Here is a 26,347-nt window from a genome sequence, read left to right on the forward strand (position 1 = left end):
ATTCACAGAAGGCATTTAGTAGTAGTAAAGTTAGGATTTTGTCTTAAGTTTGACTAAAGACAAATTTAAGACATACTTAAGACATACTTAAGACAGACTTAAGACAAACTTAAGACAGACTTAAGACAGACTTAAGACAAAATCCTAACTTAAGTCTGTCTTAAGTCTGTCTCAAGTCTGCCTTAAGTCTGTCATAAGTTTGTCTTAAGTCTGTCTTAAGTTTGTCTTACGTCTGTCTTAAGTTTGTCTTACGTCTGTCTTAAGTTTGTCTTAAGTTTATCTTAAGTTTGTCTTAAGTCAAACTTAAGACAAAATCCTAACTTAACTACTACTAAATGCCTTCTGTGAACACCAAAAGTAGTAAGTTTAGGATTTTGTCTTAAGTTAGTTCTGTGAATCGGGCCCTCAGTTTAGGAGAAGGCAAGACCCCAAGAAGGTTTGTTCATGGAGCCTCAGTTCACAGTGCATGGTGTGTGTATAACACTATGCTAAGATGGCTGACGCTTCTCAAGCATGTTACAGCCACAGTTCTCCTTAAGGCTGCCTTTGTGAAGAGAAACTTTAGAAGGACCTTGTATACACAGTGAAACTTGCATGTCTCCACCAAATTAAAAGGCGTCGGGGCTGTTCACAAACTGCATTTTGTGGTACATTTTGTAATACTACAAACGTAATAAAAATTGTATTCACAAGGGGCCTGATTCTCAAAGGTAACTTACACTGTTGAGTAAAATTACTACTCATAAAATTTGAGTGCATTATTTAATACAAAAGTGCAATGTTTTGCATTAGTACTTTAGAGTAGTTTGTGAATAGTATTTTGTAGTATGTTTGTAGTAGTATTTCAGCATTACAAATGTACTACAAAATGCAGTTTGTAATTTGCCGCCTGGGAAGCGAAACCTTCTTTTACAGACACTGTATGGTCACCGCAAAGTCCTGGATTGTTTGCCTGCTAGAAATGGCATTGTTGGTTGACTGGGGTGTGAGCTCTGGTCAAGCAGCAACCACAAACCTAGTCAGGGTAAGGCACAAGCAAACCCCAAATTCTCCTGTGCTCACCACATAGTAGCTTGGCACAGAACAATCAGGCTTAACCTACAGCCAATGTGTAAAGTACTTATGAAACACTCCAAACAGTGAAATTGTGAAAACACCACAGAAAAATTACCCCACACCAGGATAGAAAGATAGATTTTAATGTAATAAATAAAACAAGACCAAATGAGAAAAATCCAATCAGTAGAACTGGAGTTATAATTTGTAAAGAAGCGCCTAAAATCATAAAGCCTTAACTGCAACTATCTGGTCGCACTGGACCGGATCAAAGTCAAAGGTTCAAGCCTGCCTGTGATGGAGAGTGGGTCAGATACAGTCCCAGATTAGTCACACTGAAGGTTTACCTTTTCAAGGCTTGTGCCAAGAGTCCCATTCACAATGAAGAAAGCCTCTGGGAGCAAAAAGAGTGTCGTTGATGGTGGTAGGTGTGGCGCAAGGAGCAGGCTGGGCATCACAGATGGGCGGGACGGTATGTTGTGTTGACGGTCCTGTGCGGTCAATCGATACTTGCTGAGCGGAGAGACAGGCTTGCGATGGCTCGTGCTGATTTTCGGTGGGAATGAAATGAAAAGAAAATTTATAGAGCGCGGTAGCTGCCCTGAGGCGTCCTAGCGCTTGAAACAAAGGTGCTTTCTGGTTAGACTGCTAACATCGGGAGTTTAGTCACATTTCTTGAAAAGGAAGGTTTTTAAATGTTTGCGAAATGAAAGTAGGTTGGGCTCGGATCTCAGGTGGAGGGGGAGAATGTGCCATAATTTAGCCGCGTTATATGAGAACGACCGGCCCCCACATCTTGATCTCTTAATCGTGGTGACTGTGGCAAGGAAGGCAAAAGCAGAGCGAAGCTGTTTGGTAGGGTGGTAGGGGGTGATTAAAGAATGGTTAATAACCGCACCCGTTTTTCCAAAATGCTTGATGGGAAATGCAGAGAGTTTTAAAATTAATTCTTTCCCTGACAGGAAGCCAATGAAGACTTCTTAGGCTGGGTTTTGCTGAGAAAAGGCGGGGGAGCTGAAGCAGAGTTCGAGCAGCACAGTTTTGTACTATCTGGAGCTTTTGTAGGGTATATTCAGGTGCTCCTAGGTAAAGGGCATTGCCAAAATCAAGGCGGGACTGGATTAGGCCTTGAACCACGATCTGTCTAGCCCCGAAGGGCAGGAGAGGAAGAATCTTTCTAAGAAGTCTGAGAAGGCCAAAGCAGGTGGCTGATAATTTGGCTGCCTGACTGTTGAAGCTGAGAGATTTATCCAGCCAGATACCAAGGCTTTTTATAGTATCTTTGGGTGTGGGGGGAAGACCAAGGCTGGCAGGCCAGATTGAGTTGATTGTGGGGGAGACGGAGCTACAGAGGAGCATCAGCTCCGTTTTGTCTCCATTAAGTTTGAGACATGAAGAGGTCATCCAGTTGTTAACTTCTTCTAGGCAGCCCCTCAGGTTGACCTGTGCTAGTTGGCTGTCTAGCTGATTGAGGGAGACCACTAGCTCAGTGTCGTCGGCATATGTGATGATCTTTATACCGAACGGACGGACAATCTCAGCTAGTGGGCTCATGTACACATTAAATAACATAGGGCTCAAAGATGAGCCCTGCGGCACCCCACAACCCAGGGGTTTGCTATGGGAGATGGTATCACCTTCGAAGACCTGAAATGATCGGTCGCTCAAGAAGGATTTGAGCCAGGTTATTGCTGTCCCAATTGCTGGGAGCGGTGCGGTTGCAAGGAGCGCAAAAGCTTGAATTTAAGAGCTGAAGTGCCACACTGAGGATCCTGGACCCGAGAGGCACCTCTTGAGGTCAGGAAATTGGTGTAGACAGGTCCAAGAGCTGTGGGGTGCCTGTTATGTCCCTGAGGCTCGTATCTGGAGGACAGCAGACTAACCCTTTGAGTCACTCTGGGGTCCTGGGTTCAAGATGGGTGCCAGGTCCAGTTGTTTCTCTATGAGCAAGATGGCAGCAAATCAGCACAGCAAGGCAGCAGCTCCTTCAGAGTGGCAGTCCAGCAGAGTGGCAGTCTTTTCAACTACACATCAGTCCTTCTTCTTGGCAAAGTATCCACAGGTCCAGAAGTGCACTGAAGTGGTGGTGTCTCAGGTCCTTCTTTTATACCCTGGTGCCTTGGTTCTGGAAAGTGGAAAAGGCTTCTACACAGTGTCTTTGAAGTGCATGGAATTCCCTGTCTCCCCTGCCCTAGCTCAGAGCTTGCTGAAGTGACAATGCAGGGCCATTAGGCCCTTTGTGTGGTGGCAGGACACAACCTGTTCAAGTGCAAGTGGGGCTCTGCTCAGCTACCCCTTCTCATCCTGCCAATGATGGCCCATCCAGTCACGCCTAAGCTCCCCATTCCGTGAGGCTGTTTAGGAGAAATACACAAAGCCCAACAGCCAACTAAAGCCAGTCATGTGGTCAGAGACAGGCTGCAGGCACGACATAGCTAAGGCAAGAAAATGGCAAATTTCTAAAAGTGGTATTTTCAGAATTGCAATTCAAATTCCGACTTTACCATACATTAGGATTTTAATTTGTGGTTTAAGAGATGCCAAACTTAAAGGGGTTATCTCTTGCTTTTTGGAAATTACACGAAAATGTAAGAAGATAACTCTAATGTTATCTTATGGTACGGATAGGCCTTGCAGTCGTAAAAAACGAATTTACGTGGTTTCACTACCAGGACATGTTAAACTTAAAAGTACATGTCCGACCTTTCAGATACACTGCTTCCTGCCATCTAAGTTGTCCAGGACCTACCCTAGGGGTGACTTATGTGTATTAAAAAGGAAGGTTTGGTCTTGACAAAAGGTTTATTTTGCCAGGTCAAAAAGGCAGTTTAAAACTGCACACACAGACTCTGGAATGGCAGACCTGAGGCATGTTTGAAGGGCTACTTAAGTGGGTGGCACAACCAGTGCTGCGAACTGGGGTGGCAGAGTGGGCTAAAGAATGGTGATGGATTAAACCCAGATCTGTTGACTGGGTGTGAGTGTTTGATTGGTTCAGATGCTCCGTCCATCACCACCCCCTTTTGTACCGCTTTGTTCGCCATAAGTGTGGCAGGGTATGCTCAGACGTGAGTCCCTTGCTCACTTTGCCACTGGATTCAAGCAATCCTGGCTGAAGACGGCTGAAATGCCAGAAACCGGTCCTAGGAAGCTTGTTTCCGGTCCAGGGAAGGCATGGCTTGGCAGTTCGGGCTGGACTGTTCCCATGAGGCACAGGGTCAGACTGATTTGCATATGGCCATGTCTGAACTGGGGTGGTAGCGTGAGCTAAAGAATGGTGATGGATTAAACCCAGATCTGTTGACTGGGTGTGAGTGTTTGATTGGTTCAGATGCTCCGTCCATCACCACCCCCTTTTGTACCGCAAACCCACTAGCAGCATTTAATTGACAGGCCTTGGACACATATAGTGCACTTTACTAAAGACTTATAAGTACATTAAATATGCCAATTGTTGATAAGCTAATATTACCATGTTTAGCTGAGAGAGCACATGCACTTTAGCACTGGTTAGCAGTTGTAAAATTCCCAGAGTCCTAAGGCCAGCAAAAACTAATTCAGCAAAAGTAGGACGAGGAAGGCAAAAAGTTTGGTGGGTGACCTTCCAGAAAGGGGCAGGTCCAACATTGCCAAAGCCAAATAAAGGCATTCCTTAGGAACAATGTTTATGTTTTTTATATGTAGAGTGCTGGTTGCCATCTTGTGTTATCTGTGGAGAGCAAGATGTATACATCATTGGAATTTTATCTTCAGACTCAATACTAACAAAACTGTTGTGCACTATGCCAGGGGCAAGATGTTCAACAGAAATCTTTCAGCTCTCTAGAAGACTAAACATTATTTGCAGACAATGAGCAAGAGCAATACAACTAATTGGTTTATATTGAACAAAATATAACAAATGTCAAACATATGAAGATTAGCTTGATTGATTTTTGTTTGATAAATAACATTTGTAGAAATGTTTTTAGTGTATTGTAAATCTTTAATCTGTATGCTATAGTTTTTTTAATCTTTAGGGCAATGTATAAAATTCACAGGGGCACAGGAAAGATTGCAGGGTAATTACTTCTAAATCACAGAAGAGTGGTCATTTTGGGCAGCGCTGACTTATAATTACCTTAATATCTATAGAGACATTGTCGTAGACTGTCCTCCATGTGCAAGGTGATGTTTTTCACCTGAGCCCATGTGATGAGGGAATGCACCCAGGCCACAAGAGCTGGGGAATTGTATGATTTCCATGGCCGAGTAATGAGCCGCTGAGCTGTCAAGAACCGTAGGTCAAGGGAGAGGGATGTGACCCTTTACTTCTTGTCCCTGAGGTAAAGGCCCAGAAGACATACTTCCCATGTGTGTAATGCAGGGGCTCTGTGGAGGTGGACAGATCGTGCATGAACCCTTGTCAATATCATTTTAGGGAGCAGCAGGTCCATAATATATGGAGGCAATCAATGTCTAGCAAGTGACGAGGGCAGGCAGGGTCCGTGCAGTGGAAATAGCGGTTTATCTTGGCAGGGGTGAGGTATGCTCTGTGTAAAATGTAAAGCTGTATAAGACAGAAGGGGGTGTTGCGTGGGATGTAGACTGGGCTTTGCAGCAATGCAGCCCATTCTTTGTCCGTGCTGGATCGTCTTCCCAACGGTGACAGAGGGGCATGAGCGGTAATGCAGTGTGGGGTCACAGCAAGTCAGCAAAGTTCACGCCTGGTCCCATCGCAGGAAGATACTGCATGGTGAGGTGTATCGCGTGATCCTGTGCCATGTTGCCCCATTTGTTCCCCAGCACTGCAATCAGGGAGTTGTATAGGAGGAAATGGCCAGGGGTAGACGATCCGCCTCCTTCAAGGACTCATATTGTAGGAGGGTTATGTTGTGATAGTGATCACCCAGAGTGTGTAGGCCTACCGTGTGACAAGCAGCTAGTTCCAACGGTGGTCCATCCTCTGGGTGTGCCAAGTAGGGCCGTTGCAGAGCACCAGTGCATAGGGGGTCACGGATCTTTTGAGGTAAAGGCCTTGACGAAAGCAGCAATATGCTACTCCCAGATATGAGGGGTAAGCTATTGGTGCACAAGCGTAAGGGGTTAACAGGTGACGGGTGCTTGGCAGGCACCAGGCAGGCATTGTAGTAGCAGTGTCAGCAAGGTGTAAGCCCCCAAACATTTGGCTACCCATTGGAGTTGGGATGCGAGGTAATAGTGTTCGAGGTTTGGTAACACAAACCCACCCTGATTAGCTATTCGTAGCTATTCATAGGAGTCAAATAAGGGTGAAAGAAGGGTGCTGGAATGTAGTGGGGAGGTTGGTAAAGTAAAATAGGATTCAGGGGAGGACAACCATTTTGAGGAGAACTACCGGCCCTGTTACCCACAACGGCAGCATCATCCAAAAATGTCATCTGAGCCCGTACGGACATGGTAGGTCTTGTGAGATTACTGTGGAAGAGTATTACACCTGGGCGCCTAGATACCAGAACGTGGTGGGTTGCCAGATTATAAGAGCCCCATTGAGTGTGAAGAGTGGATCCGGCAGTGCAGAAGCGAAGAGGAACAGGCAAGACTTAGCCCAGTAGACCTTCAGGCCCAAAAGGTAAGCAAAGTGGTTAAGAATCAAGGTGATGGTAGCAGGGATTGAATGTACAGTCTTACATAGATGAGCAGGTCATCTGCGTAAAGAGAAATGGAATGCTCGCTGGGTGGAAGTATTGCCAGGGCGAAGAGTAGTGGAAAGAGTGGGCAGCCTTGCCAGGTCCCCCTACGTATCCGTAACAGCTGTGATACCAGGAGGCCCGTCTTGACCCGAGCCAATGGATGAGTGTACAGCAGCTTAACCAGCTACATAAAACAGCTTCCAATGGTGTAAGACAGTAGCGTTTCAAACAGGAAGGTGCACTCCAGAGTCAAAGGCCTTCTCTTGGTCTAGCAACAGGCATCCCACTTGGGACCATTGACTTGAGGCATATCTCAAAACCTGAAGAAACGTTGTAGGTCTAGAGATGTGTTATGGGTCGGAAGAAGCCCGTTTTGATCCAGGTGGATTAGGACCGGGACTAGGGGCGCCAGTCAATTAGCTAGCATTTTGACCACCTCTTTTTAGTCTGGTTTTAGCAGCACCAAGGGTCTATACAAGCCTGGCTCAGTATTGTCTCTTACCGGCTAGGGAAGGAAAATGAGCAGTGCGTCATGGAGGGAAACAGGGAGGCATGATGTTGATAACGCCTCCTCATATAGGGGCATATTTACAAGGTCTTTATCACCACTTTTTTGGCTTACAAAGCCAAAAAAGCGGAGATAAAACCAGCACCCTATTTACAAGAGGTTGCTAACGTGCATAATCGCATGTTAGCACAATTTTCCCAACGCCTCACTTTCCATATCCAATGAGATGAAAAGTGGGCGTTACTGGGCGTACCCAAGATGGACAACCTTGCAAATATCACTGATGTTTAAATCGCGATATTTACAAGGCAGCCCACATGATTTTTGCCAACACCTAATGTCTGCTAAAATCCGGATTTGTCATCCCTAACACAGGGGGTGGATTATGCTGATACGACCCATTGGGTCGTATCAGCAAGGTTATCGCCCTTTTTCAGGGAACATCGCTGGAAAACCAGCAATGTTCCCTGCAAAAAAGCGATAACCTCGCTGGAATTTTTATCGCCCTGGAGTAATGCGTTGTTAATTACGCGATACCAGGACTATAAATACCAAAGATAGCCTGCGATAATATAATTATCGCTAAGCACGGCCAGCGATAATTATCGCTGGCCGTTGTTAATATGCCTTGTAGTATTTGCAGACGAGGGGCAAGGAGCGGGACATAGGTCTTGTAAAATTCGGCAGGTAGGCCGACTGGGCCAGGGGTCTTGCCTGTAGCAAGGGCTCTGATCGCCTCTTGTATTTTGAAGACTGTTGAATGTACATCGAGCTCTGCTCGTTGATCTGGTGTAATACGGGGCACGGCTACAGCAAGAGAAAGGAGTCGATGTCGTGCAAGTTGGTGCTGGATACAGACTGGTATAACGAGGTGTATTGGGATGGGGGGGGTCAGCTCATGGTGTATGTCACATTGAGTATTGCGACAGCACGGTGTCGGCTCCCCAGGCCATTTCCGCCGATTTCAGCATCCCTGACACAAAAAGGATTGCGTCATCGGGTCAGGGCGACGTCAGGGATGCATCAGGGACTGCTGGTGCCTTCAATGGCTGGCAGAAAGCAGGATGCTCACGGATAAATGGGGTGACTTGGCGGAGTGTGTCCGCCATCTTGGCTGTGCTAGCCACACCTCATCACGAGGCAGTGTAACTTAATGATGATATATTAGGGTTTGATCAATTTAATGAGAAATTTTACAACCAGTAACATAGTTGTCCACACTCCACTCTTTGGGATTGAGGGCAAATTAAATGTAGCTATTTATCCCGAGCATGTAATTGGCAAGAAAATGCGGGGCATATTTTCAAGTACGGCGTTAAAATTATAGCCGCTTTAGCGGCAGGAAAATTGCAGCTAATGCAGCGATAATGGGCTTGATGATATGCCCTTGTGAATTCCCATAGTAGCCCAGGTTACCACCAGAACCTGGGCTGCTATGGGAATTCACAAGGGTATATTATCAAGCCCATTATCGCCGCTTTAGCGGCAGTTTCCTGCTGCTAAAGAGGCGATAATTCTAACGCGGTTCTTTATAATATGCCCCTGCCTTACTTTAAATATAAAACATTATTTGCAAGACAACTGACCGTCTTGCTAGTCCTGAAGTGGTTTAAGCGTTCATTTCATAATAAGTCCCTGGTGCTCCCCTTAACTCTTATTTTATCTTAAATTTCTATTAAAAATGTAACCCTAGGCTCACCGATAACTTTGTGAATCTCATTCCTGAAGGTCAAATCTAGGTAAAATCAGATATCTTCTCGGGTATGATGAATAAAGAAAGCATGGGAGGAAGCATCCTGGGTGGGGGGGGGATCTACTAATAGCTGCTAACATGGGGGCAACTCTTTGTTCTGGAAAATAATTGCCAATTGGAGTAGGACTCCAGAGATGCCACCTGTATCCAGGGGCTTGGGTGAATCACTTTCCCCGCTTATACTAGCAGCCCCCAAAAGACTCCCATGTACAACCCTTTACATTTTCTAACCACATCCCATTAGATCCATATGTTTCACGCGAGGAGACTAGGCTAGCCATCACCTGAGCCAAACAGGTGAAGGCCCCAGGTCCAGATAAAATCCCTGGTGACTTGTTTCGCCATGACTTGTCTGCATGGGTCCCCTATGTCAATTGTTTGACTAACACCATAGCTGCAGGAGCCCCAATCCCTGACACATGTAAAAAGGTGGAAATCATCCCCATTTTTAAAAAGGGGGCTCAGGGGAACCCCTTTATTTTCGACCAATTAGCCTCTTAGATGCTCTCCAGAAAGTGTGTGCTAGACAACTGTTAATTAACATTAACAATTGGATTGAGGGCCTAGAAATAATGGTATGGGGATACCAAGCAGGGTTTAGACCAAAAGTTAGAACTATTGGCCACATTTTAAGGCTGCTGAATATCCTCTGGAAGTGTACTAGACTCAGAGAGGGACATATATATATATCGCATTCGTTGACCTCAGAGCTGCCTTTGACTTGGTCCCCAGGGGGTTGTTCTAGGCATCCTTAAATGGACTTAGGGTCCTGGACATCCTCCTTACTCAGATAATTAGACTCCACCAGAGCAATTATGCCCAAGTTCGCTGGTGACCCGGAGGGCAATTGACTAGACTCATGATAGGCGGGGGAGTGAGGCAAGGGTGCATCCTGGCCCTACCCTCTTTTCCCTTTATGTCAACAACATAGTGGGGGCTCTTTTACAAGGAAATATAGATGCACCTAAACTGGATGGGCGCATTTTCTGTTGTCAAGAATGTCTATGATGTCTATAATTGTTATGTATTGTTTTTGTTAACTTGTTTTTGTTTTGATTTTTAATTTTTTATCATTCTTTTTGTGGTTGTTGTTCGTGTATATATTATTCTTTTTGGATGTTGAGACATGTACCTCAATTAAACACACTGCTTTGTCTATGTTGGGACTCCTTTGTGTTAGATGTAGATAGGAGTCATATTGAATTATATGAATTATATGTATAATGTTTTTATTGAAAAGTTATTGAATATTAATTGAAAGAAATGAAGATTTTTTTTAAATAAAAAACAAAAAAGTTATATAAATATGTTGTTCTCTGTGTGGGACAGTTTTGATGTGAATATGATCTAGCGGTTTATTGCTGTATATTTGGTTGTTGTTTCCCTCAATCATTCAATCAATCAATCAGGACACTTATAAAGCGCACTACATACCCGTGAGGGTCTCAAGGCGCTGGAGGGGGGAGGGTGCTGCTACTGATCGAAGGTCTTGAGGAGTCTTCTGAAGGCCAGTAGGTCTTGAGGCTGCCGTAGGTTGGTGGGGAGGGTGTTCAAGGTCTTGGCGGCGAGGTGGGAGAAGGATCTGCCGCCAGCGGTCGTTTTTCGGATGGGGGGGACAATGGCGAGGGCGGTGCCGGCGGAGAGGAGCTGGCGAGTGGGGGTGTAGCAGCTGAGTCGTCTGTTGAGGTATGCTGGGCCGGTGTTGTGGAGAGCTTTGTGTGTGTGGATGAGGAGCTGGAAGGTGATCCTCTTGTTGACGGGGAGCCAGTGCAGATTTCTCAGGTAGGGTGTGATGTGGCTGCCGCCGGGGATGTCGAGGATCAGAGGTATCAGCGGTATCTCCCTCATGCTTCTGCTGACATATGAGACATGCAGAGCATGCAGAGGTCTCTCCCTCAAGCTTCTGCTGACATGTGAGACATGCAAATGTCTCTTCCTCATGCTTCTGCTGACACATGACACATGCAGATGTCTCTACCCCATTATTCTGCTGACACGTGAGACATGCAGAGGGCTCTCCCTCATGCTTCTGCTGACACGCAAGACATGCAGTGGTCTCTCCCTCATGCCTCTGCTGAAAGTGAGGCATGAGGAGGTCTCTGCCCCATGCTTCTGCTGACATGTGAGGAATGCAGAGGTCTCTTCCCCATGCTTTTGCTGACATGTGAGACATACACAGCATGCAGAGGTCTTTTCCCCATTCTTCTGCTGACAACTGAGGCATGAACATGTCTCTCCCCCATGCTTCTGCTGACATGTGAGTCATGCAGAGGTCTCTCCCTCATGCTTCTGCTGACATGTGAGACATGCAGAGGTCTCTCCCTCATGCTTCTGCTTACATATGAGAAATGCAGAGTTCTCTGCCTCATGCTTCTGCTGACACGTGAGACATGCAGAGCATGCAGAGGTCTCTCCCTCATGCTTCTGCTGACAAGTCAGACATGCAGAGGTCTCTTGCTCATGCTTCTGCTGACACATGAGACATGCAGAGGTCTCTCCCTCATGCTTCTACTTACACATGAGAAATGTAGAGGTCTCTACCCCATGCTTCTGCTGACACGTGAGACATGCAGAGCATGCAGAGGTTTCTCCCTCATGCTTCTGCTGACACGTGAGACATGCAGAGGTCTATCGCTCACGCTTCTGCTGACACGTGAGAAATACAGAGCTCTCTACCTCATGCTTCTGCTGACAAGTACGACATGCAGAGCATGCAGAGGTCTCTTCCTCATGCTTCTGCTGACACGTGACACATGCAGAGGTCTCTACCCTATGCTTCTGCTGACACGGGAGACATGCAAGACATGAAGAGGTCTCTCTCTCGTGCTTCTGCTGACACGTGAGACATGCAGAGGTCTCTTCCTCATGCTTCTGCAGCCTACTGAGAGTTGTTACACATGCAAAGGTCTCTGCCTCAAGCTTCTCCTGCTTCCTGAGAGTTACTGCACAGACAGAGGTCTCTCCCTTATGCTTTTGCTGACATGTGAGAGATGCAGAGGTCTCTTGCTCATGCTTCTGCTGACACATGAGACATGCAGAGGTCTCTCCCTCATGCTTCTGCTTACACATGAGAAATGCAGAGGTCTCTAACCCATGCTTCTGCTGACATATGAGGCATGCAAAGGTCTTTCCCTCATGCTTCTGCTGACACCTGACATGCAGAGCATGCAGAGGTCTCTCGCTCGTGCTTCTGCTGACACGTTAGACATGCAGAGATCTCCTCCTCTTGCTTCTGTTAACATGTGAGACAAGCAGAGGTCTATCGCTCATGCTTCTGCTGACGTGAGAAATGCAGAGATCTCTAACTCATGCTTCTGCTGACATGTGAGATACAAAGAGCATCCAGAGGTCTCTCCCCCATGCTTATGCTGACACATGAGACATGCAGAGGTATCTTCCTCATGCTTCTGCAGCCTGCTGAGAGTGGTTACACATGCACATGTCTCTGCCTCCAGCTTCTCCTGCTTCCTGAGAGTTACTACACAGACAGAGGTCTCTCCCTTAAGATTCTGCTGACACGTGAGACATGCAAAGGTCTCTCCCTCATGCTTCTGTTGACACGTGAGACATGCAGAGGTCTTTCCCTCATGCTTCTGCTGACACGTGAGACATGCAGAGGTCTTTACTTTGTGCTTCTGCTGACATGTGACACATGCAGAGCTCTCTCCCTCATGCTTCTGCTGACACATGAGACATGCAGAAGTCTCCCCTGATGCTTCTGCTGACACGTGAGGCATGCAACGGTCTCTCCCTCAAGCTTCTGCTGACATGTGAGACATACAGAGGTCTCTTCCTCATGCTTCTGCAGCCTACGGAGAGTGGTTACACAAGCAAAGGTCTCTGACTCAAGCTTCTCCTGCTTCCTGAGAGTTACAGCACAGACAGAGGTCTCTCCCTCGTGCTTCTGCTGACACGTGAGACATACAGAGGTCTCTACCTCTTGCTTCTGCTGACACATGCAGAGGTCTCTCCCTCATGCTTCTGCTGACACATGACACATGCAGATTTCTCTCCCCCATGCTTCTGCTGACACGTGACAAATGCAGAGGCCTCTTCCTCATGCTTCTGCAGCCTGCTGAGAGTGGTTACAAATGCAAAGGTCTCAGCCTCAAGTTTCTCCTGCTTCCTGAGGGTTACTGCACAGAAAGAGGTCTCTTCTTCATGCTTCTGCTGACACGTGAGACATGCAGAGGTCTCTCCCTCATGCCTCTGCTGACACGTGAGACCTGCAGAGCATGAAGAGGTCTCTCCCTCATGCTTCTGCTGACACGTGTGACATGCAGAGCATGCAGAGATTTCTCCCTCATGCTTCTGCTGACACGTGAGACATGCAGAGGTCTCTCCCTCATGCTTCTGCTTACACATGAGAAATGCAGAGGTCTCTGCCCCATGCTTCTGCTGACACGTGAGACATGCAGAGCATGCAGAGGTCTCTCCCTCATGCTTCTGCTGACAAGTCAGACATGCAGAGGTCTCTTGCTCATGCTTCTGCTGACACATGAGACATGCAGAGGTCTCTCCCTCATGCTTCTACTTACACATGAGAAATGCAGAGGTCTCTACCCCATGCTTCTGCTGACATGTGAGACATGCAGAGCATGCAGAGGTTTCTCCCTCATGCTTCTGCTGACACGTGAGGCATGCAGAGGTCTCTTTCTCATGTTTCTGCTGACACGTGAGACATGCAGAGGTCTATCGCTCACGCTTCTGCTGACACGTGAGAAATACAGAGCTCTCTACCTCATGCTTCTGCTGACAAGTACGACATGCAGAGCATGCAGAGGTCTCTTCCTCATGCATCTGCTGACACGTGACACATGCAGAGGTCTCTACCCTATGCTTCTGCTGACACGGGAGACATGCAAGACATGTAGAGGTCTCTCTCTCATGCTTCTGCTGACACGTGAGACTTGCAGAGGTCTCTTCCTCATGCTTCTGCAGCCTGCTGAGAGTGGTTACAAATGCAAAGGTCTCAGCCTCAAGTTTCTCCTGCTTCCTGAGAGTTACAGCACAGACCCAGGTCTCTCCCTTATGCTTTTGCTGACATGTGAGACATGCAGAGGTCTCTACCTCATGCTTCTGCTGACACGTGACACATGCAGAGGTCTCTTCCCCATGCTTCTGATGACATATGAGGCATGCAAAGGTATTTCCCTCATGCTTCTGCTGACACCTGACATGCAGAGCATGCAGAGGTCTATCGCTCATGCTTCTGCTGACGCGAGAAATGCAGAGGTCTCTACCTCATGCTTCTGCTGACATGTGAGACATGCAGAGCATGCAGCGGTCTCTTCCTCATGCTTCTGCTGACACGTGACACATGCAGAGGTCTCTACCCCAAGCTTTTGCTGACACAGAAGACATGCAGAGCATGCAGAGGTCTCTCCCCCATGCTTATGCTGACACGTGAGACATGCAGAGGTCTCTTCCTCATGCTTCTGCAGCCTACTGAGAGGTGTTACACATGCAAAGGTCTCTGCCTCAAGCTTCTCCTGCTTCCTGAGAGTTACTGCACAGACAGAGGTCTCTCCCTTATGCTTTTGCTGACATGTGAGACATGCAGAGGTCTCTACCTCATGCTTCTGCTGACATATGAGGCATGCAAAGGTCTTTCCCTCATGCTTCTGCTGACACCTGACATGCAGAGCATGCAGAGGTCTCTCGCTCATGCTTCTGCTGACACGTTAGACATGCAGAGGTCTCCTCCTCTGGCTTCTGTTAACATGTGAGACAAGCAGAGGTCTATCGCTCATGCTTCTGCTGACGTGAGAAATGCAGAGGTCTCCAACTCATGCTTCTGCTGACATGTGAAATACAAAGAGCATGCAGAGGTCTCTCCCCCATGCTTATGCTGACACGTGAGACATGCAGAGGTATCTTCCTCATGCTTCTGCAGCCTGCTGAGAGTGGTTACACATGCACAGGTCTCTGCCTCCAGCTTCTCCTGCTTCCTGAGAGTTACTACACAGACAGAGGTCTCTCCCTTAAGATTCTGCTGACACGTGAGACATGCAAAGGTCTCTCCCTCATGTTTCTCTTGACACGTGAGATATGTTGAGGTCTTTTCCTCATGCTTCTGCTGACACGTGAGACATGCAGAGGTCTTTCCTTTGTGCTTCTGCTGACATGTGACACATGCAGAGCTCTCTCCCTCATGCTTCTGCTGACACAGGAGACCTGCAGAGCTCTCTACCCCATGCTTCTGCTGACACAGGAGACCTGCAGAGCATGCAAAGGTCTTTCCCTCATGCTTCTGCAGACACATGAGACATGCAGAAGTCTCCCCTGATGCTTCTACTGACACGTGAGACATGCAACGGTCTCTCCCTCAAGCTTCTGCTGACACGTGATGCATGCAACGGTCTCTCCCTCAAGCTTCTGCTGACATGTGAGATATGCAGAGGTCTCTTCCTCATGCTTCTGCAGCCTACTGAGAGTTGTTACACATGCAAAGGTCTCTGCCTCAAGCTTCTCCTGCTTCCTGAGAGTTACTGCACAGACAGAGGTCTCTCCCTTATGCTTCTGCTGACACGTGACACATGCAGAGGTCTCTTCCCCATGCTTCTGCTGACATATGAGGCATGCAAAGGTCTTTCCCTCATGCTTCTGCTGACACCTGACATGCAGAGCATGCAGAGGTCTCTCGCTCATGCTTCTGCTGACACGTTAGACATGCAGAGGTCTCCTCCTCTTGCTTCTGTTGACATGTGAGACATGCAGAGGTCTATCGCTCATGCTTCTGCTGACGTGAGAAATGCAGAGGTCTCTACCTCATGCTTCTGCTGACATGTGAGATACAAAGAGCATCCAGTGGTCTCTCCCCCATGCTTATGCTGACACATGAGACATGCAGAGGTATCTTCCTCATGCTTCTGCAGCCTGCTGAGAGTGGTTACACATGCACATGTCTCTGCCTCCAGCTTCTCCTGCTTCCTGAGAGTTTCTACACAGACAGAGGTCTCTCCCTTAAGATTCTGCTGACACGTGGGACATGCAAAGGTCTCTCCCTCATGCTTCTGTTGACACGTGAGACATGCTGAGGTCTTTCCCTCATGCTTCTGCTGACACGTGAGACATGCAGAGGTCTTTACTTTGTGCTTCAGCTGACATGTGACACATGCAGAGCTCTCTCCCTCATGCTTCTGCTGACACAGGAGACCTGCAGAGCTCGCTCCCCCATGCTTCTGCTGACACAGGAGACCGGCAGAGCATGCAAAGGTCTTTCCCTCATGCTTCTGCTGACACATGAGACATGCAGAAGTCTCCTCTGATGCTTCTGCTGACAAGTGAGGCATGCAGAGCATGCAGAGGTTTCTCCCTCAAGCTTCTGCTGACATGTGAGACATGCAGAGGTCTCTTCCTCATGCTTCTGCAGCCTGCGGAGAGTGGTTACACAAGCAAAGATCTCTGCCTCAAGCTTCTCCTGCTTCCAGAGAGTTACAGCACAGACAGAGGTCTCTCCCACGTGCTTCTGCTGACACGTGAGACATACAGAGGTCTCTACCTCATGCTTCTGCTGACACATGCAGAGGTCTCTCCCTCATGCTTCTGCTGACACATGACACATGCAGATTTCTCTCCCTCATGCTTCTGCTGGGATGTGAGACATGCAGGGAATGCAGTTCTCCCTCATGCTTCTGCTGACACATGACACATGCAGAGGTCTCTTACTCATGCTTCTGCAGCCTGCTGAGACTGGTTACAAATGCAAAGGTCTCAGCCTCAAGTTTCTCCTGCTTCCTGAGAGTTACTGCACAGACAGAGGTCTCTACTTCATGCTTCTGCTGACACGTGAGACATGCAGAGGTCTCTCCCTCATGCTTCTGCTGACATGTGAGACATGCAGAGGTCTCTCCCTCATGCTTCTGCTTACACATGAGAAATGCAGAGGTCTCTGCCTCATGCTTCTGCTGACACATGAGACATGCAGAGCATGCAGAGGTTTCTCCCTCATGCTTCTGCTGACAAGTCAGACATGCAGAGGTCTCTTGCTCATGCTTCTGCTGACATGAGACATGCAGAGGTCTCTCCCTCATGCTTCTACTTACACATGAGAAATGTAGAGGTCTCTACCCCATGCTTCTGCTGACACGTGAGACATGCAGAGCATGCAGAGGTTTCTCCCTCATGCTTCTGCTGACACGTGAGGCATGCAGAGGTCTCTTTCTCATGTTTCTGCTGACACGTGAGACATGCAGAGGTCTATCGCTCACGCTTCTGCTGACACGTGAGAAATACAGAGCTCTCTACCTCATGCTTCTGCTGACAAGTACGACATGCAGAGAATGCAGAGGTCTCTTCCTCATGCTTCTGCTGACACGTGACACATGCAGAGGTCTCTACCCTATGCTTCTGCTGACACGGGAGACATGCAAGACATGAAGAGGTCTCTCTCTCATGCTTCTGCTGACACGTGAGACATGCAGAGGTCTCTTCCTCATGCTTCTGCAGCCTACTGAGAGTTGTTACACATGCAGAGGTCTCTGCCTCAAGCTTCTCCTGCTTTCTGAGAGTTACTGCACAGACAGAGGTCTCTCCCTTATGCTTTTGCTGACATGTGAGACATGCAGAGGTCTCTACCTCATGCTTCTGCTGACACGTGACAAATGCAGAGGTCTCTTCCCCATGCTTCTGATGACATATGAGGCATGCAAAGGTATTTCCCTCATGCTTCTGCTGACACCTGACATGCAGAGCATGCAGAGGTCTATCGCTCATGCTTCTGCTGACGCGAGAAATGCAGAGGTCTCTACCTCATGCTTCTGCTGACAAGTACGACATGCAGAGTATGCATAGGTCTCTTCCTCATGCTTCTGCTGACACGTGACACATGCAGAGGTCTCTACACTATGCTTCTGCTGACACGGGAGACATGCAAGACATGAAGAGGTCTCTCCCCCATGCTTATGCTGACACGTGAGACATGCAGAGGTATCTTCCTCATGCTTCTGCAGCCTGCTGAGAGTGGTTACACATGCACAGGTCTCTGCCTCCAGCTTCTCCTGCTTCCTCAGAGTTACTACACAGACAGAGGTCTCTCCCTTAAGATTCTGCTGATACGTGAGACATGCAAAGGTCTCTCCCTAATGTTTCTGTTGACACGTGAGATATGCTGAGGTCTTTTCCTCATGCTTCTGCTGACACGTGAGACATGCAGAGGTCTTTCCTTTGTGCTTCTGCTGACATGTGACACATGCAGAGCTCTCTCCCTCATGCTTCTGCTGACACAGGAGACCTGCAGAGCTCTCTACCCCATGCTTCTGCTGACACAGGAGACCTGCAGAGCATGCAAAGGTCTTTCCCTCATGCTTCTGCTGACACATGAGACATGCAGAAGTCTCCCCTGATGCTTCTACTGACACGTGAGACATGCAACGGTCTCTCCCTCAAGCTTCTGCTGACACGTGAGGCATGCAACGGTCTCTACCTCAAGCTTCTGCTGACATGTGAGACATGCAGAGGTCTCTTCCTCATGCTTCTGCAGCCTACTGAGAGTTGTTACACATGCAAAGGTCTCTGCCTCAAGCTTCTCCTGCTTCCTGAGAGTTACTGCACAGACAGAGGTCTCTCCCTTATGCTTCTGCTGACACGTGACACATGCAGAGGTCTCTTCCCCATGCTTCTGCTGACATATGAGGCATGCAAAGGTCTTTTCCTCATGCTTCTGCTGACACCTGACATGCAGAGCATGCAGAGGTCTCTCGCTCATGCATCTGCTGACACGTTAGACATGCAGAGGTCTCCTCCTCTTGCTTCTGTTGACATGTGAGACATGCAGAGGTCTATCGCTCATGCTTCTGCTGACGTGAGAAATGCAGAGGTCTCTCCCTCATGCTTCTGCTGACATGTGAGATACAAAGAGCCTCCAGAGGTCTCTCCCCCATGCTTATGCTGATACATGAGACATGCAGAGGTATCTTCCTCATGCTTCTGCAGCCTGCTGAGAGTGGTTACACATGCACATGTCTCTGCCTCCAGCTTCTCCTGCTTCCTGAGAGTTACTACACAGACAGAGGTCTCTCCCTTAAGATTCTGCTGACACGTGGGACATGCAAAGGTCTCTCCCTCATGCTTCTGTTGACACGTGAGACATGCTGAGGTCTTTCCCTCATGCTTCTGCTGACACGTGAGACATGCAGAGGTCTTTCCTTTGTGCTTCAGCTGACATGTGACACATGCAGAGCTCTCTCCCTCATGCTTCTGCTGACACAGGAGACCTGCAGAGCTCTCTCCCGCATGCTTCTGCTGACACAGGAGACCTGCAGAGCATGCAAAGGTCTTTCCCTCATGCTTCTGCAGACACATGAGACATGCAGAAGTCTCCTCTGATGCTTCTGCTGACACGTGAGGCATGCAACGGTCTCTCCCTCAAGCTTCTGCTGACATGTGAGACATGCTGAGGTCTTTCCCTCATGATTCTGCTGACACGTGAGACATGCAGAGGTCTTTCCTTTGTGCTTCTGCTGACATGTGACACATGCAGAGCTCTCTCCCCCATGCTTCTGCTGACACAGGAGACCTGCAGTTTCTTATTTTAACAAGGGAACCCAAACAGTCGGCTGAGGACCGTGGGTAGTTTATGTTTTGAAAGACAAAGGTTCTTAGCTTATCAGAATCAAGTTCAAAAATAAAATATAGGCCATAGTACGAAACTATATTTGTCCTCTGTCCAGCCGGACAGGGTATTTATTTAAACAATTTTTTAGAACAGTTAATTAGATCGTTTCTGGCACAGTCCTGTACCACATTCAAGAGAAGACAAAACAACATATAAGGGAAAATATTTCACAGGCAAAGAGAGAGCAAAACTGGCCACTTTAGGATCGATTTTAAATTGACGTGTTTGCCAGGAAACACAACACACAACTGAGATATAACACAATGGTTAGGCTGTGAGCGTGCTACAGAAAGTCAACGTTTCGATCCCTTAAAGCTCTAGTTACATGGGATCATCATCAGGACAGAAAATTGAAAACATTTGCCTGCCTGTAGTTATCAAACACCCGCCTGTTTGGGGAAAGAGATAGAGAAAAAGGGGGGAGAGAAAAAGGTCATTGACCAAATTATAAGTGAAACTCCAACAACTCAAACATTCCAATTGCTTTGCACATTTTGTTTTCTCGGAATCGACTTAACGTGGTCTAATCAGTGTTTGTAAAGAAGACGAGTGAGATTCTGTGACTAACAAGGACGGTTGCATATGTGCACGGTGGTGGCGCGGTGATTCTATATTTGGCAAAACATATCAGTAAACCGCAGGCTCCTGACAGTCGGTCTGAGCACGTACAATCTTCATATTAAAAATGGTACACCGGTCGAAAATTCGAGTGCAATCATGCTGTGATTGAAGTGAATAAATTCAATAAAACTACCGGGGGCTCGGGGAATTAAGCTTACCCCAGTGTTGGGCTCCTTAGTTCTTGAGCATACGAATAGCCTAAGTCAGCAGTTCGGGATCATGTTGCATAATGGGGCAAGTTTCTCTAGAAATAAATTTAAAGTGGTTGCCCATTGATTACTGGATTCTCAGGAAGAATTTAGGCGGGGGTGGTGGCACCGGGAGTCGGTGGTTACCTGATTAGGGTGTAACGCTTGCCAGTTGCCAGCGGAATGTGACATCAATTTCTCGTCACGGAGGTTTTCTATAAAAACGGAGAATGGACGGGAATTAATTTCTGCGTATATGGACGCTTTTGTGGGACTCACTCGGGAGGCAGTTATCGACTAGGCAGATTACCTGATATGAATTACTTGGTCCAGAATGGGGTGGGCTGCCTGGTTCAGGGTCGAGGTCAGCGCTGTATCTGGTGAAGCAAGAGTAGAACGGACGGGTCATTTTCAGGTCCCATAATTGCAGGGATTCTCGTAATGCAGCATTGCGTGGGTGGGGGCTCTTACCTGTAAGAGTGCAGTGACTCGGTTACAGTTGGGGTTCTTTGGGCGGGGGAGCGATGTCCTCTCCGTGTCTGCTGAAATTGCAGTCCGGTGGTAGGGAAGCCACGCTGTAAGTAATACGGCGTGTCTATGAACATAGAAAACGGCCAATCCGTGGTGGCCATCTTGGAAGGGGTCTGTTTGTATTGCTAGAGATTGGCTCAGCGGCGGCCATTGTGGAATGGGAACAGACGCTTCATATATGCATAATGGAATGGGGTTTAAGGCTCTCTCCCCCATGCTTCTGCTGACACAGGAGACCTGCAGAGCATGCAAAGGTCTTTCCCTCATGCTTCTACTGACACATGAGACATGCAGAAGTCTCCCCTGATGCTTCTACTGACACGTGAGGCATGCAACGGTCTCTCCCTCAAGCTTCTGCTGACATGTGAGACATGCAGAGGTCTCATCCTCATGCTTCTGCAGCCTGCGGAGAGTGGTTACACAAGCAAAGGTCTCTGCCTCAAGCTTCTCCTGCTTCCTGAGAGTTACAGCACAGACCCAGGTCTCTCCCTTATGCTTCTGCTGACACGTGAGACATACAGAGGTCTCTACCTCATGCTTCTGCTGACATATGCAGAGGTCTCTCCCTCATGCTTCTGCTGACACATGACACATGCAGATTTCTCTCCCTCATGCTTCTGCTGAGATGTGAGACATGCAGGGAATGCAGTTCTCCCTCATGCTTCTGCTGACACATGACACATGCAGAGGTCTCTTCCTCATGCTTCTGCAGCCTGCTGAGAGTGGTTACAAATGCAAAGGTCTCAGCCTCAAGTTTCTCCTGCTTCCTGAGAGTTACTGCACAGACAGAGGTCTCTCCTTCATGCTTCTGCTGACACGTGAGACATGCAGAGGTCTCTCCCTCATGCCTCTGCTGACACCTGAGACCTGCAGAGCATGGAGAGGTCTTTCCCTCATACTTCTGCTGACACGTTGTCAGGCGCCCCACAAGTCTTACCTTTGCTTGTGACGCGATTCCGCAGAGACGACAGGAGCACCCGTCCCTGTACCCACCTGACCCTCGTGGAAGACTAAAACCCAGCAGGGATGAGATGGACGCAGGGATGGGAGCCAGGGTGTAGGGTTAAAGGAAGGCGTGGAGCTGGTGGGGCGTCCCGGTGTCAGCTAGAAACAAGGAAGAGAGATCAGTGATCTACGTAACCCCGAACAACAACCACCCCCTACATACACACACAGGACTTGTCACCCATCGAGGACTCACCAATGTTCCCGGGAAGAAGGGCCTCCGAATGAGAACTGCTCCGGGAGTGAAGGACGAAAATAATGCGCTCCTGCGCGTTACCAATAAGTACCAACTAAAGAAGCGCTCCTGCGCGTTTCACCCAAGCTAAAACAAAAGAAAGCGCTCCTGCGCGTGTAGTAGTCTGCTGGACATAGTCATGCAGCCTGTGGCATCCCTGGTAAGGAAACCAGGAGTATAGGTGTAGTTGTTCCCTTAGCGCTCCTGCGCGGGGGAAATCCGAAACACAAAAACCCCAAAAACACAATCCTAGTCTTTTAACCACCCTCAAGGCGCTCCTGTGCATCAAGGGTTAAAACGAAAAAACGGGCACAGTCCTGGAACCTCCAGGTGAGTAAACAAACTAGCGCTCCTGAATGGAGCAGTCTTTGAGGCAAGGAAGCGCTCCTGCGCGATCAGGAGGTTTTCCTGCGGTGGCTGTCGTGCGGGCTGAGCAGCGCTCCAACGCGGCTCGTTAGACAGCTGAGCTGCGCACCAGCGCGTCTCTTCAGGCAGGACTCGGCAAAAGGGACTGGAATCCAAAGCACCAAGCCGGCGGGAAACGCGATGGTTAAGCGCTTCCCCCGGAAGTGCCTTGGTGCTCTGTTGCCTGGGACTAGACCGCGTCCTCGACTTCCGGCCGGAAGTGAGTATTCGGCCTCCCGTGTGTGCATGCGGGAAATGGCCGGTAGCGGCTATGCCGCGCACCGTGACAGCACCCCCCCTAGAACAGAACCCCCTCCCTAGAACAGAACCCCCTCCCAAGCCTCCCACGGAAGTCAGAAAAGAGAGACAGGGCGAGGGCACAGGGGGTGACTCAGATGAAAAGCACGAACCAGGACAGGAGCATGGCGCACATGGGACAAGGGCTCCCAGGACCGTTCATCGGGACCGTACCCTTTCCAGTCCACAAGGTAGAACAGCTTGCCCCTGGTACGACGGGAACCCAAGATTGCCCTGACCTCCTACTCAACGTGGCCCTCCACCACCACCGGAGAAGGAGGAGACGGAAGGGTGCCCCCAGACTGGACCGCTCGTAGGAGGGAGACATGGAAGACCGGATGGATCTTCATGTGCGGAGGAAGCAACAGTTTCATGGCCACAGGGTTGACCACCTTCACTATCCGAAAGGGACCCACAAAACGAGGCAACAGCTTCTTGGGCCCATGTACACTCAGGTGCCGAATAGAAAGCCACACGCTATCACCCGTGCGATAGGCGGGCTCCTTTTGTCGGTGAGCGTCCGCATGCTCCTTGTAGGTGTCCTTCGCCTTGGCCAGCTCGAACCGGGCCTGTTGCCAGAGGTTACGTAGGGTCTTGTGATACGAGCGCACGGCGGGCAGGTGGCTCTCCTGAGGTTGCTCCCATGCCGTAGTGCGGGGGTGACGTCCATGGAGACAAAAGAAGGGGGACATCCCGATGGCCGAATGCTTGCTGTTGTTATACGCATACTCTGCCATCCACAACACTTCGGACCAATCCTTCTCGACCGTAAGCAGCAAACAGCGGAGGTACTGCTCCATGGTGTGATTCGTTCTTTCTGCTTGCCCATCCGTCTGGGGGTGGTACGCTGTGGAGAGACGAACGTCCAACTCGAGTATCCTGCATACCTCTTTCCAGAAACGGGATACAAACTGAGATCCCCGATCCGTTATGACCACAGACGGGATGCCATGGAGGCGAACCACCTCCTGCACGAAGATCAAGGCCAGTTCGGCCGCCGTAGGTAGTTTCTTCAAAGGAACGAAATGTGCCATCTTGGTGAGGTGGTCCACTATGGTGAGAACCGTGGTGTGACCCGTCTTGGTGAGTGGGAGTTCAACCACGAAATCCATGGAGATGGTGTGCCATGGAGAAGGAGGCACTGGAATGGACTGCAAAAGGCCAACCGATGGTTCGGATCTGTTCTTGCCGAGCAGGCAAACAGCGCAGTTCGTCACGTGTTTCTTAGTATCGGTCACCATTGTTGGCCACCAAAACCGCCGTCGCACAAGATCGAGCGTTTTGTGGTATCCAGGATGGCCCGAGAGGACATGATCGTGACAGGAGTAAAGGGCCTTCTTCTGTTCGGTTACCTCCATAAGATGAGTTTGGGCTCCTGTCGGGACAACAAGATCGGACCGTTTCTTGTCTGGATCTGCCTTGCCGCTGGAAGCCATAGAAGCGACTATGCCCCGGAAACGTTTCTCCGGTAGTATGGAGACAGGCTCGTGGTCTTCGGCGTCTTCTTCGGCTTCAGACAGTCGCGACAGTGCATCCGCTTTGGCGTTGTCCTTTCCTGGCCGGAACGTGATCACGAAGTCGTATTCGTTGAAGAACAGGGTCCATCGGAGCTGTCGTGCTGTGAGGGCACGTGCTGATCGCAGAAACTGCAGGTTTCTGTGATCTGTATAGATGGTTACTTTGTGTTTCGAGTCCTTTAGGAAGTGTCGCCATTCCTCAAACGCGGTCTTGATGGCTAAGAGTTCCCGATCAGACACGGTGTAGTTGCGTTCAGCGGGTTGGAGCTTCTTGGAGTAAAAAGCCACAGGATGCAGTAGTCCCGTCTCGATGTTCCGTTGAGAGAGCACACCGCCTATGGCGTCCCTAGAAGCATCTGCCTCTACTATGAAGGGTTGCTCGGTGTCGGGATGCACCAGAACCGGGGCCACGGTAAACCGTCTTTTTAGTTCCTGGAAGGCGTCGTCTGCTTTTTGGTCCCAACCAAACCGAACCCCTTTGCGTAGCAGGCGCGTGATGGGAGCAACCATCTCGGAGAAACCGGTGATAAAACGTCGGTAATAGTTGGAAAACCCGAGGAATCGTTGGACGCCTTTCACGGACTCCGGTGTAGGCCAGGACAGGATGGCTTCCACTTTTTTGTTATCCATTTGGATGCCTGCTGGTGTGATGATGTGCCCCAGGAACTCCACGGATGTGACGTGAAACAAGCTCTTTTCCAACTTCACGTACAGTCGGTGTTTTTCCAATTGCTGCAGGACGGAACGTACGTGATGGATGTGTTCTCCGGGGGTCTGAGAGTAAATCAGGATGTCGTCGATGTAGACGATGCAAAAGACATCGATGTAGTCTCTCAACACTTCATCGATAAAGAACTGGAATGCGGCGGGGGCGTTGCAGAGTCCGAAAGGCATGACCTGGTATTCGAACAGGCCGAACTTCGTCCGGAAGGCGGTCTTCCATTCGTCACCCTTCCGGACTCTGACTAGGTGGTAAGCACCCCGCAGATCCAGTTTGGTGTATATGGTGGCGTTCTTGACCTGGTCCAGGAGATTGGTTATTAATGGCAGCGGGTACCGGTTTTTTACCGTGATGGCGTTCATAGCACGAAAGTCTATACAGGTCCTCAGATCCCCTTCCTTCTTCGACACGAAGAAAAGAGGAGAGGAAACCGGTGATCTAGAATGACGTATAAACCCGTTGTCCAGGTATTCGTCCAGATAGGAGCGGAGGTGGATGTTCTCCTTTTCCGTGAGCGAGTAAATCCTGCTGCAAGGCAACGTGGAGCCGGGAATCAGGTCTATGCGGCAGTCGAATGATCGGTGGGGTGGCAGAGTGTTGGCTCCCTTCTTATCGAACACCACTGCTAGGTCCAGATATTCTTTCGGTATGGTTCCTTGGGTAACGGTTCCCATGCCCACTACAGGCAACGAGTGTGCCTGTACAAAACGAGGACCTGACAGATCGATCTTAGCGTAACAGGTGCTGCTGCAGTACTCCGATTCCAGGTGGACGGTTCTGGTCACCCAATCGATGCGGGGGTTGTGCTTCACCAACCACGGCAAGCCCAAAATCACCTTAAACTGTGGGGCGTCTATGACGTCAAAACTAACCGATTCGGAGTGGTTGTTCGAGAAGGTCATCGTTAAGGTCTCTGTTCGGTGTCGGATGGGTCCGGAAGTAAGGTCCGTTCCATCAACAGCCTTGCCGGGTTCAGGTTGGGCCTTCGTCACTGTATCCATGCCCAAGGTACGGGAAAAGGCTGTATCGATGAAGCAGCCTGTCGCCCCAGAATCCAACATGGCGTTCACCACCCAGGTTCTGCCCGACAGATTCCGTAAGGACACGGTCATGCCGACGTGATGACTACCGTCGTATACCACAGGGATCGCAGATGTACAAGACGAAGAACCCAGAGGACGGACCCCTGTGTCTACTGGGTTGTCTCGTTTCCCGGCTTGTCACCCTTGCTGATGGGTAAT

At 49.1% G+C, this 26,347-nt stretch overlaps 1 long non-coding RNA gene across 1 annotated transcript in view; it reads right to left on the reverse strand.

Moving 5' to 3' along the window:
• Nucleotides 1-26,347, reverse strand: part of LOC144821570 (uncharacterized) — a 245,697-nt gene that overhangs the window by 140,591 nt on the left and 78,759 nt on the right. The window lies entirely within an intron of this gene.

The sequence above is a fragment of the Lissotriton helveticus genome, chromosome 2_2, assembly GCF_964261635.1.
Source record: "Lissotriton helveticus chromosome 2_2, aLisHel1.1, whole genome shotgun sequence".
NCBI classification, from domain to species: domain Eukaryota; kingdom Metazoa; phylum Chordata; class Amphibia; order Caudata; family Salamandridae; genus Lissotriton; species Lissotriton helveticus.